Consider the following 12222-nt stretch of genomic DNA (forward strand, 5'->3'; position numbering starts at 1 on the left):
CGACCCATAAAAACGGCTGTGAAGCTATTAACGATTTTTATGCAGCTATTCCCGATCGTATGTGAGAGGAAGCCTTTTTCCAGCAATGGAATGTATAGAAGCTAGTGATGATGATGATTACCGATCTTAATAAAATGAAATAAAAATGCAAATATATTCGTATTTTTTAATTGTAGTTATTTTTAATAAAACAAATGAGTACTTTTTAGTAATGAACTAAATAATTATAAACTTTTAAATTAATCAACATAATACTATTAATATATGTACATATATTAAATTAAGGATTTCAAACTCTAGGATATTTCGTTATGCTATTTGATTGATTGCTTCGGCGAGTTGTGTTTTACTGAATACTTTTCGCCGCTTTCGTGGCTCCATATTTCTGGAAAAATTATACCTAATTATATGTTTTATGTTAATTTAACCTAAAAACCTAAAAATATAATTTTTTTAAATTTAACCTAAAAATATAATTTTTAATAGGCACCTATTAAGTCATAAAAGTAATAAAAATATATTTGCACGCTCAATTACGAGCAGAATGTATAAGGATCAATATTATCTGTATATACAAACATCTTTATTCTACATTCTGCAAATAAAGCAATTTGAATTTGAATTTTTAGATGAGAAACTAAACAATCTATATTCGATCGGTAATAGCTTCCTATAGTTGCTATTGCCGACCCACATGGGTCGGTATTAAAGTATGTAAGTATAAACCTAAATTGTATTACCGACCCATAAAAAATGGTTATTTTAATTCATTTGATCATCAGACTATAAAATAGATTATAATTGATTAATGTCATACAAAATATGAACAAATGCATATTGTTTAAACAAAAAAAAAACAATGATTTACTTCTGTAACTATTCGATAGGGATCCTCGAAAATATCATAACTTTGTATAAATTGACAACGCTAAAAGACACAACACTAGACAAAAAAGTTTAGTCGCTAATAGATTTTTATGAAGACTCATAGCTTAGATTTAAACTGGTCCATAAAACCACTTGTGTTAGTGTGATATAATAACATAAAAGAAAATAAAACAAAAAGTTACGTTGCTGCCATTGCCGACTTACGGGTCGTTGATACCTGCCGCGGCTTAAACTGGTGAAGCTAACACCGTCCCATTTTAATTTTAAGTTTTATCGTTTCAAATTACTTTTTATTAATAAAATGTTGTAAGAAATGAAAAGTTGACACTTAAATGCATTGACATTTAGTAATATAAATTAAAGTATAGATGTCATTTGTTTGTAAATGTCTTAAAAAGATACTCACAGTACTTACCCGAAGGAACAACGGAACAGTACGACACGTCCTGCTTCCACGCTACCCCGCAGCAACTTACGCATTTTAACTCTTTTTTGCTCAGTTACTCACTCTAACGTAAAAGTATACGATGCTCAAGTAATACATTCGTGTATAACTTTGCCTACCTATAGCTAGAATAGTTCTGGAAACGTTTAAATTTCGAATTACTTTTATAGGTCGGTAATACCTTCAGATTTTCGATGGGTCGTTGATAGCTGCGTTTACTAAAGGACTATATATCCCTCAATAAGATATAGTTAAGAAGATAGATTAGGCTCTTAATTTTCCTAAAATGGTACCGGTTTAGACCCCATTTTTTTGCATTTTATGCGTTTATTGTGATGGAAAAAACGTATTTCAGCGACAATTTTGTATGACGTCGTACAATTTTTATAAGATGAACGTAGAGCTGAATATATTATCTTTAAATTAAGATATTACTATGTTCTCACGTGTAATTGCTTTAAGTTAAAATGGTACCGAAAAACAGCGTGTTTTTGTAAAAATACGTTATAGCGTCCTTAAATAGGTATGTATTTCATGTGATCATGTTTATAAAGCCATATAAATTATAATATTATACAGTACTTAATATAATCTATGCTTTCTTTATCAAAATCTGTTGTGTAATTTTAATAATTAGAAAGTAAAAACACGTAAAAATCTGTATGCTTAGTAATGCTTAGATTCAAAAAGTCGCCTTCCACCGTCTGTGTGTACAGACACAGACGACTTTGATTTATACTGTGTTGTGTTATCCTAGTAATTTAAGTTTTTATCTGTGTAATATTTTAATTACCCCATTTTTTATTGTTATAATATATACTTCGAATCATTTAAAAATACCGTCATTAGCTCTGAATTTCTGGATGACTAGTCTGCGTTTTAACTCAAAGCACAAAATACTTACTTAGTAGCTAACGGCTAACGCTACTCAAAGTGAAAGATAAAATTTAATTAATATTTTCATTACATTTTAAAAAATTTATAAGGTACATAAAACTACCTATGTTTATTCGGTTAGGTTTGCCTTCAACATGAGCTAACCTCCTAGAGACGATCGAGATCGATAAATGTCAACTGATGAACTTTCGATTTCATCCTCGTTGAAGATGAAACCTGTTTCGTCAGATGTCAAATAACATAGTTATTAGCACATTAGCACACATTTATGTTACAACATAGAACATACTTTTCTAATAATAATTTTAAGATAAAACATAAGTACTGAGCACAGTACTGAGGTATAAACTGTAGTTTCTACCACTGCTACAGTTCCTTCTAAGGTTCCTACATTACCTTAGGCTTACCTTAGGCTTAGCATACATTAAAATACTCGGTATTATGATTTATATGCATATCAATGATTGAATACAGACCGTAGTTACTTTGTATCTATATAAATGAGAATTGTCAAGTTAGGAAATATATAAAAGCACAGACGAAGGTTTTGTCATAAGCTGGGTAGAAGGTCAAATACCAGTTTTGCAACATTTCCTTTAGGCTATGAACAAAGGAACAGTGCAATATGCCCCTTCACTAGGTATCATATTCAATATACCTACTTACGTTATACATACTACATATTATTATTTGCACCAACAGGAAGCCTGCCCAAGGCAAACTCACTGTCATCTACTATCCCATTTTATAAAAAAAACCTGCCCTCCGCTGCGTCTGCGTCACCCGCGCGCGATTAAATGAAATTTTCCTTTTAATCCTAGTGGTCCTGTGGGAATATCAGTATCGGTATCGGTATAAAAGATACTCCTTATAACAGCAGTTATCTGCCAGTGAATGTCCCGTTAAAATTGGTCTACCGTTACTGAGATTAGCCGAAACAAACAAACAGACATACAAAAATTGTAGAAATTACTATTTTGGTATAGGTATGTAAAGTGTGTATTTTTATGCATTAATTGAAAATCGGTTATTTTAATATATGTAGTATGTACCTATATTAAAAACAGACACTTCAGTTTTATTATTGTACATAATAATGTAGGTAGTACGAATACCTACGATACCTGATTTTACTGTAGGTATTATAATTTTAAATTACTACAATAATTTCATATTAGTATTCGCGGATATTTTAAAAACAATGTGCGACCTTAATCCTTCTTAATCCTTATAATTTATATTTTACTAGGGGTCCGCCCCGGCTTCGCCCGTGGTACATATTCACGTTTTCTTTACATAAGAACCATCCTCGAACTTATTAAAAAAAGAATTAACGAAATCGGTTAAGCCGTTCTCAATTTATGAGAACGGCTCAATTTACCAACACATTTTGGGATTCATTTTTATATTATAGACTAGCTTTCCGTCCCGGCTTCGCCCGTGGTACCTACATGTTTAAACTATCCTACCTCTCAAGTTGGATCGAACTGCACATGGTGTGCGAATTTTATTATAATCGGTTAAGGTTTAGGAGTCCATTGAGGACAAACATTGTGACACGAGATTTATACTTATATATATGTATTAAGATAATATTATCATTGCAATCGATCAACTTAAATTCTAATAATCGTCAATTTAATGCTATATTTATATATGATATTATTAATTAAATAAGTAGTAATTATAAGTTCATTGTTACTTCATAAATTGCTCGTTAAAATGAAAAACCAATTAGATCACATGAAACAATACACAACATAACGGATAGCATCCGTGATCCAATTACACGTAAGCAGTTTCTACGCAAACAGAAGTAGATATTTATTATTCTAATCGCGTCAGGTAAACCGTGGAATTTCGCCGGCGCCGCCACCGCCGTCCAGTATGAAAGGCCACTGACACCACTTCGCCAGACTTTTGTTTGTTTTATTTCATTAGGGCAGTTTAAATATTATAGCGCTTAAGTATGTTTTATAGGTAAAATATGTGAAATAAAAGATATTTAATTATCCTCGATGATTGGATTGATTGTAATTTGTATGACGTGATTGTATTAAGTTAACTATACATAGGTACCTCTTTTTAATCCCTTGCAAATGTCGAAATTTGCGAAAATTTGCAGCTAACGGCTACCGACTCACACTTGGCCGGTTTTTCTTGGTAAAATTTAAAAATAAGTAAAAAAATGTATAGAAATTTTCTCAAGTTTTTTCTTATCACTTCTATTGAATACGATATTAATTGGCGAGTACGATTTTGGCTGCGTGACCCCCACCAAAATGTCAGGCTGGGACCGCGAGCTGGTATCGGTCAATTAAGGAAAGCTGGCATGTTCACAGTACTCACACTTATGCAATTTCACTCACAGTATGTTCAAAAATAAATGCGACTCTAGTTTCATTTTAGACTTGAATTGTAAAATGGGTGCGTTGTAGATAAATATATGCAAATATAATTATGAAAGCTCTCATAATTTACCTGTAAAATTATAATTTAAAAGTAAATCAATTATTGATGAACTTAATTATTTATTCTAAAAATAATCAATTGGATAAAAGTATTAATAATCATTCAATTATCAAATAAAAATTAAATTTCAGGTCATAAAAACAATACAAATAACACGTGCGCTCACTCCCAAGTCCCAACACACGGATGGTTGTTTTGATAATGATTTAAATGACGGACGTCTTCTGCACTCTGCAGTTGCGGAGCAGTCTTGTCCTGACTTTGGTCGAGTAAAAATATCTAAGAAATATTATATTTGTAGTAAGTACGTAATACCTACCAATACGCGCTAACAAATACGTGTTACATGTTTATTGTACATAATTTTCACACTATTGGTTTTAAACTCAAACTCAAACATTTATACAATTAGACTTCTTCTAGAAGCACTTTTGAATCGTCATAACAGTTTAACAGTTTTAACATTTACCACCAATTCAGAAAGCAGTATCTATAGAGAAGAAGAAGAATCTATTTAATCATAATCGTAATCTTCTACTTCACTGAAACTTTCATCGCTCGAAGAACTCGATGTTTCGCCGTCGGAATTTCTTAATGTTATTATAAATGAGTCAGTGTAATTATCTACTTTTGGTTCTAATTGAATATATTTTTCCTCATGTTTTCGCGTCTTTCTCCAAACGTCACTAAACATATCCAGACTAATAGCATTTGCTTCCTTTCTAAATAATTCTTCCACAGTTTTCAAGTTAAAGTTCACAAAATTCCTTCACAAAATGTTTGTGATGCTACTTTCCCTTTAATTATGCCCCATAGTAACTCTATTGGGTTGAGTTCTGGATGGTATGGTGGAAGGCGCAATACACTATGTCCATGATCTTTGAGGATTGCATCAAGTAAAAATTGTGTATAGTTTGGCGTATTTTTTTTAAATAATGCCATAAAGAATAGGTATTGTGTTTTATTCTGGATATTCGCTCGTCTTTTAATTCTATTAAATATGCTTAGGATATGTCACAACTAAGCGCTCTAAAAGATTTTCCGCAAAATATAATTACGGATCAACAACTTTACGAACACTTCCAAAGAACACATACCGCAATAAGACATTGGTACCTATTCAATTTTAAGTAAGAACATCCGATATCGTTTGTAAATTAATGTAAATGGTGATAACTCTGATTATTAATTAGTAATTTGATTTAAAAAAAAATAATGCCGATTTTAGTCAAAATTTATATTTTTCTAACAAGATCCTTATCATCCAAATTTCCACCTTGGTGAGAAAAATTGACATTTCTAATGAAAATGAACAAAAAATTAAATGATTTTATTAAATACTGTAAAATAGTCTATAATTCTTCCATTTACTGTATCACAAAATTCTTCATAGATTTTTAGATATTCGTACTACACCAATAACATCACCCTGTATTTATAAACAATTGCAAAATATGACACATACATAGGCCGGGAGATACTGACACAAAATTTCGGGTCATTTGTAACAGAATGGCGGTTCTACAGAGGTCTTATTACGCAATGACAAAAAGAAAAATGATGGTCAGAACGCTGGTACCGGCGGACTAGTCGCGTGGGCGTAAGTCACACTCGTCGGATAAGTAAGACCCCTCTAGACCGCCATCCTGTTACAAATGACCCGAAATTTTGTGTCAGTATCTCCCGGCCTAACATGTGCAATGTGTAAATGTGTTGACGTTCCAGCTCTTCTTAATATACTTATAATAATATGTTGATGTAAGGATATTTCCCGTGAACACAGTCTTGACATTTGGTAAAAAGCAACGTCTTATATAGCACAGAATAAAGAAAAAAATTCTAAAAGTACAATTTAAAGTTAATAAAAAATTGGTTTGTTCCGAGCCCTCGCTGCGTGAGTTAGACTCGAAGTTGGCCGATTTTATTATTAATTAAATACTAAAAAAGCCTTAGTCACTCCATATAACAACAGCTATCTGTCAGAGAAAAAGTGCCGTCAAAATCGTTCAAGCCGTTTCTGAGATGAGCCGGAACAAACTGACAGATAGACATAAAAATTGCAAAAATTAATATTTTGATAAGTATAAGTAGGTATGTACATCCATAATATACTTACATTTAGTAAAAATCGGTTTGGTATTGGTATATTCATTGGATTGACCTAACCAAGTAACCAGCCTGATAAAACGAGTTGGCTAATGGGTTCGTAGCTACAAGTATAGCTACGTTTAATATACAAGTTGGAAGTTAGAATTTAAACTATTTTGTGGTAAGTACTTAACTTTTTTTGTAATTACCTATTTCATTCAGTAATTAGGTAAGTAGGTATAAAAAAAAATTGTCGTCGTTGTTTATACAGAATTACTGCTGCTCTACCTATGATAAGTACCTACCTAAAGTATAATAATATGCAACATTTTATGGAATGCGTACCTACTTCTTTTGAAATATATAATATTACATATTGAATACAGAACAGCTTCAAAGTTTGGTTATTTTGATTATTGGATCAGCTGTATTAATTTCATATTATTAGCCAATAACATGATAGTTTAACGATATTGATATACATAGTTATGTATGATTTTAAAACTCATATTATGCAGGTATGAATCATTGATAATATTTTCTACTATATATAAATTATTTTTGTTAAATATGTACTTATTATTTCAAGTATGGATATCCTGAGAAGCTATCTCAAAATTGTTATAATTTTTAAAATTTTCAAGAAAATTCAACCTGCTCGGAGAGTGCAGCGAGTAAAAGATGCAAACTCGTTCATTGCCAAAAAATAAGAATTAAAATAGGTAGGTACTTATTACCTAGGTATAATTAATTATTTCGTAATTGAAAATATTTTATTTGCTTTTTGTCTAATTTAAGGAATTTTACTGAATATTTCATTTTAATCAATTGAAATATTATGTATAACAATACAGTATATAATATACTTAATAAGCATCAATGAAAATGTGTTTAGATTTGCGAGCAAGTCTGTATCTAGCCTAGAAAACAATCGCGTTGGTGCAAATCATAGTGCAAATGTTACGTAAGGCAACCAAGAACATTTGTGAGAGGTTTTGCAATTTAAAATTACTAACGACATGCGCTGAACTATGAAAAGTTGCAAAATTAGCAACATTACTCAGTAATTGTTAATTAATAGGTACACATTTTATTTTTAATCAGTTATCAATTCATATGAGAATGATATACCTAAATGTTACCTAATTAATCATTACTCATGATTATTCGATTGCAGTAGAAATGTCCAAAACACAGTCCAAAAAGAGGCTGTCTGGTAATTTGATGGACATTTGATTTTTTAAAACTTTTTAGGAATATGCCTTTGCCTGCCTTTTTATGTAAATGACACCTTTTTTCTCTTTTACCTTTGATTTTCTTTTTATAGTACACTAGCTTTCCACCCGTGGCATCGCCCGCGCAGAAGAAAGAAAAAATCGCATAGTTCTTGTTCCCGTGGGATTTCCGGCATAAAACATATCCTATGTCTTTTCTCGGGTATCAAAATATCTCTATACTTACCAAATTTCATGCAAATTGGTTCAGTAGTTAAGACGTGATTGAGTAACAGATAGACAGACAGAGTTACTTTCGCACTTATAATATTAGCACAGACTAATACTTAATAATAGGTATACTACGATATTAGTATGGATCACGGATAGATTTTCAATTATTCTTGTAAAGTGTTACATGTACCTAATACAATGAATTACCTAGTTATATTATTATAATAATTAATAATTAATACATTTACAGAAGTAGCACGTTTAAATATTTACTTTAAAATAAAAATTCCCTAAACTGGAATTTTATGAAACATTCGTTGAGAAAAAATCTATACGTACCTAGGTATATATAATACATCTGTAGAAGGGTCAATTCTGTACATTGAAAATATTGAAAAAATAATAGCAGGGGGTGTTTCTGGATCGATACCAAACCCAAATATGTGATTAAAAAAAATTTTGTCTGTCTGTCTGTCTGTCCGTCTGTCTGTCTGTCTGTCTGTCTGTATGTGAAGGCATCACGTGAAAACTAACGGTTCGATTTCGATGAAACTTGGTATAATTATACCTTATTATCCTGGGCATAAAATAGGATACTTTTTATCCCGGAAAAATACGTAGAAAAAAATAAATCTTAATTTTTCCGCAATGCCGATTCCGAATGCCTTCGCAAATGCCTTCGCGAATGCCTTCGCGAATGCCTTCGCGAATGCCTTCGCGAGTGCCTTCGCGAATGCCTTCGCGAATGCCTTCGCAAATGCCTTCGCAAATGCCTTCACAAATGCCTTCGCAAATGCCTTCGCGAGTGCCTTTGCGAATGCCTTCGCGAATGCCATCGCGAATGCCTTCACAAATGCCTTCGCAAATGCCTTCGCGAGTGCCTTCGCAAATGCCTTCGGAAATGCCGGCGGTACAGCCGCCGGTATTTGAAGACCTGGATATAACTTTGGGTACATACTTGGTACATACAGTTGCTAGTTATTCAAATGCCTTCGCGAATGCCATCGCAAATGCCTTCGCGAGTGCCTTCGCGAATGCCATCGCGAATGCCATCGCGAACGCGAAAAAATTTAAAATGTTCTTATATTAGAAATTTAGTAGTTGACCATCTAAAAACTAGAAGATGACCATATTTTGCATCAGTAAATGACCACTCAGATGCTACAATTTTAATTGGGTTATTTGTTAAATAAGAAGCAAAATAAGATGAAAAGAAAACGTTTTATTTGAAATATAATAATAATTAGGCCTTTTTAAGCCTATAATTTTAATAAAAAAACGACGTGTGGCACTAGGGGTTTTAGTAATTAGACCATAGCCATAAATTCGTACCATAAAGTTAGTCAACTACTAAAGAAAATCAATCTATTGTTAAAGTAAATAAAATAGTTTATTTTAATTATTTATTATATGCAGTATATTTAAAAGATACAGAACTTAATCAAAAGTTGACCACCATGGTCAATTACTAGAAAATCATAGTCAAACGGTAATTCGGTAATGGACCACCATGGTCAATTACTAGAAAAACACAGACAAACGGAATCAGTATTGGACCACCCCCACATCTCAATTTTGTCACAGAATTTTGTCAACAAATCTTTAAATTTTAATTACTCTGTCATTTAAATAAACCATAAACCTTCCATAAACGAATAAGAAACGAAAAACACTTACAGTCAACAAGATGACAAAATTCCTAGTATTTAGCTTCAAAATTTTCAATCTCTACGAATATTATTACAAAAAACGAATTTATTGATTTTATGGACCGTCACTCAACAAACAACTTGTAACCATTTACTATATTTGACAGATATGGATGCGCAATTTTCGCGCCTATTTGACCAGATAGCAGCTCTAACTACTTATTAACGAATGAGTTTTTAAAATTGCCGCGAATTCTTATTATAACGGTTTATGTGCATTAGCGGTCAACTACAGGTACATGGTCAACTACTAGTGACTTTACCCCTATATAATAAATCTGTAGAAGGGTCAATTCTGTACATTGAAAATATTGAAAAAATAATAGCAGGGGGTGTTACTGGATCGATACCAAACCCAAATATGTGATTAAAAAAAATTTTGTCTGTCTGTCTGTCTGTCCGTCTGTCTGTCTGTCTGTCTGTCTGTATGTATGTGAAGGCATCACGTGAAAACTAACGGTTCGATTTCGATGAAACTTGGTATAATTATACCTTATTATCCGGGGCCAAAAAATAGGATACTTTTTATCCCGGAAAAATACATAGAAAAAAATAAATCTTAATTTTTCCGCGTGGACGGAGTTGCGGGCGGAAGCTAGTTCTAAATAAAAAGGTATTTTGTTAAAAGTCTTCATGACATGAAGCTAAGAAAGTAGGTATTAAGGGCCAACATTACAAATCTCGCAGAGCTTGTCGGCCAGTGACCGGCTTTGACCGCAAGCACAGCAAGTTTTTCTTTTGTTATTGGTGCGTTGGTACCATGATGTTCGTTCCCAAGTACCTACCTGATAATGTGACGTAGCAAATTTTAAAATATTTCACATACCTACATATCCAGTCGTCTAATGAAGTGTAACTTCTTTAGTTGCATATATTCTTTCAACTAGGAAAAAACTGAGCGACTGATGATGAGATATCTACTGTTATTTTTATAATAAATTGAGCGGTATGAATTTGAGTACCTAAGTGACTATAATGAACTAAACAGGCGATGAATTTTGGTTGATAATATAAAACAGATTGATCGTACTAAAAGTGGGCTGTGAATGAATGAATGAATGAATGAAAAATACTTTTTTGTACACCTTATAGAATACATTTTATAAACTTAAAAATATAATATACATAACAATAAAGCTGTGCTTAATCCATTTGAGATATTATATAGATAAGATTCTAACTGAGCGACTTAATTAGTAGGTGAGCGACTAAATTATTAAGTGAGCTACTATACATACATATAATTAAATAGTTATTTCATGATGTTAAAAAAATAGAACGCATACCTACCTTCCTACCCTGATCATTATTATCCATCATATTATTATCAGTCGATCCTACTTACCTAGTAATTCTGTAACCCCAATCAATTATTTTTGTCACATAAAACTTGAATTTACAGTTACTCGTTTAAATACCTACCACCCCTTGTTTATTAAAGCGGGGCTTTTTTGTAAAAAATTTGGGGTTTCATTGAGTAGATTTTTCAGACGTTTTAAATTATGGCGCTATCAATCCCAGGGGGTAGCTATTGCCCTCCAAACGCATTGCTTATAATGTCCAAGCAGTTTTTTCTCATAATTTATTAGCGCAACAGAGATTACACAACAATGATAACTATAAAAGCGTACGAAAATAATGAAAGGTTAACTCTTTTACATTTTTCAAAAATGCGGGACAGTCAATGTTGGATCAAATGTTGTGTCAGCTGAGGGGCAAATAATGAAGAGAAAGGGTGTATTCAGAAAGAAAGCTTGAAACTTATAAGCGCTTATCGGTGCTTGTCAATGCTGGTTTTGACAAGCTTGTCAATGCTGGTTTTGACAAGCTGGTTTGAGCATTGACAAGCGCCGATAAGCGCTTATAAGTTTCAAGCTTTCTTTCTGAATACGCCCTTAGAAACGAAAAGTTGGCGCTAATTCAGATATTCCGCTAATCAAATTATTAGTCACTGCATTGTTTATATATTATATTGTTGTTGTACATCTAGAAGACACCAGTCATTCTTTAACACGGTAATGCATGCCTCTCTCTATTTCTCAACACGACCCAGTTAAGTTTACCACACACACCCCTCCACGGCATTGACATCTCTTCCAGCTGCCAGATATACTAAAAGTTTACTGTCGGTATGTACCAAATGTACCCATAATATACACCCATGTCGATTCAATACATTGCAACAATTGTGTTAAGCAATATACACAAAATTAAGTATCAGTATTATGACAGAGCTATATTTGGCACAAGCTTTCAAATTATATATAGAACCGAA

This window comes from Colias croceus, chromosome 2 (assembly GCF_905220415.1).
Source record: "Colias croceus chromosome 2, ilColCroc2.1".
Taxonomy (NCBI): Eukaryota; Metazoa; Arthropoda; class Insecta; order Lepidoptera; family Pieridae; genus Colias; species Colias croceus.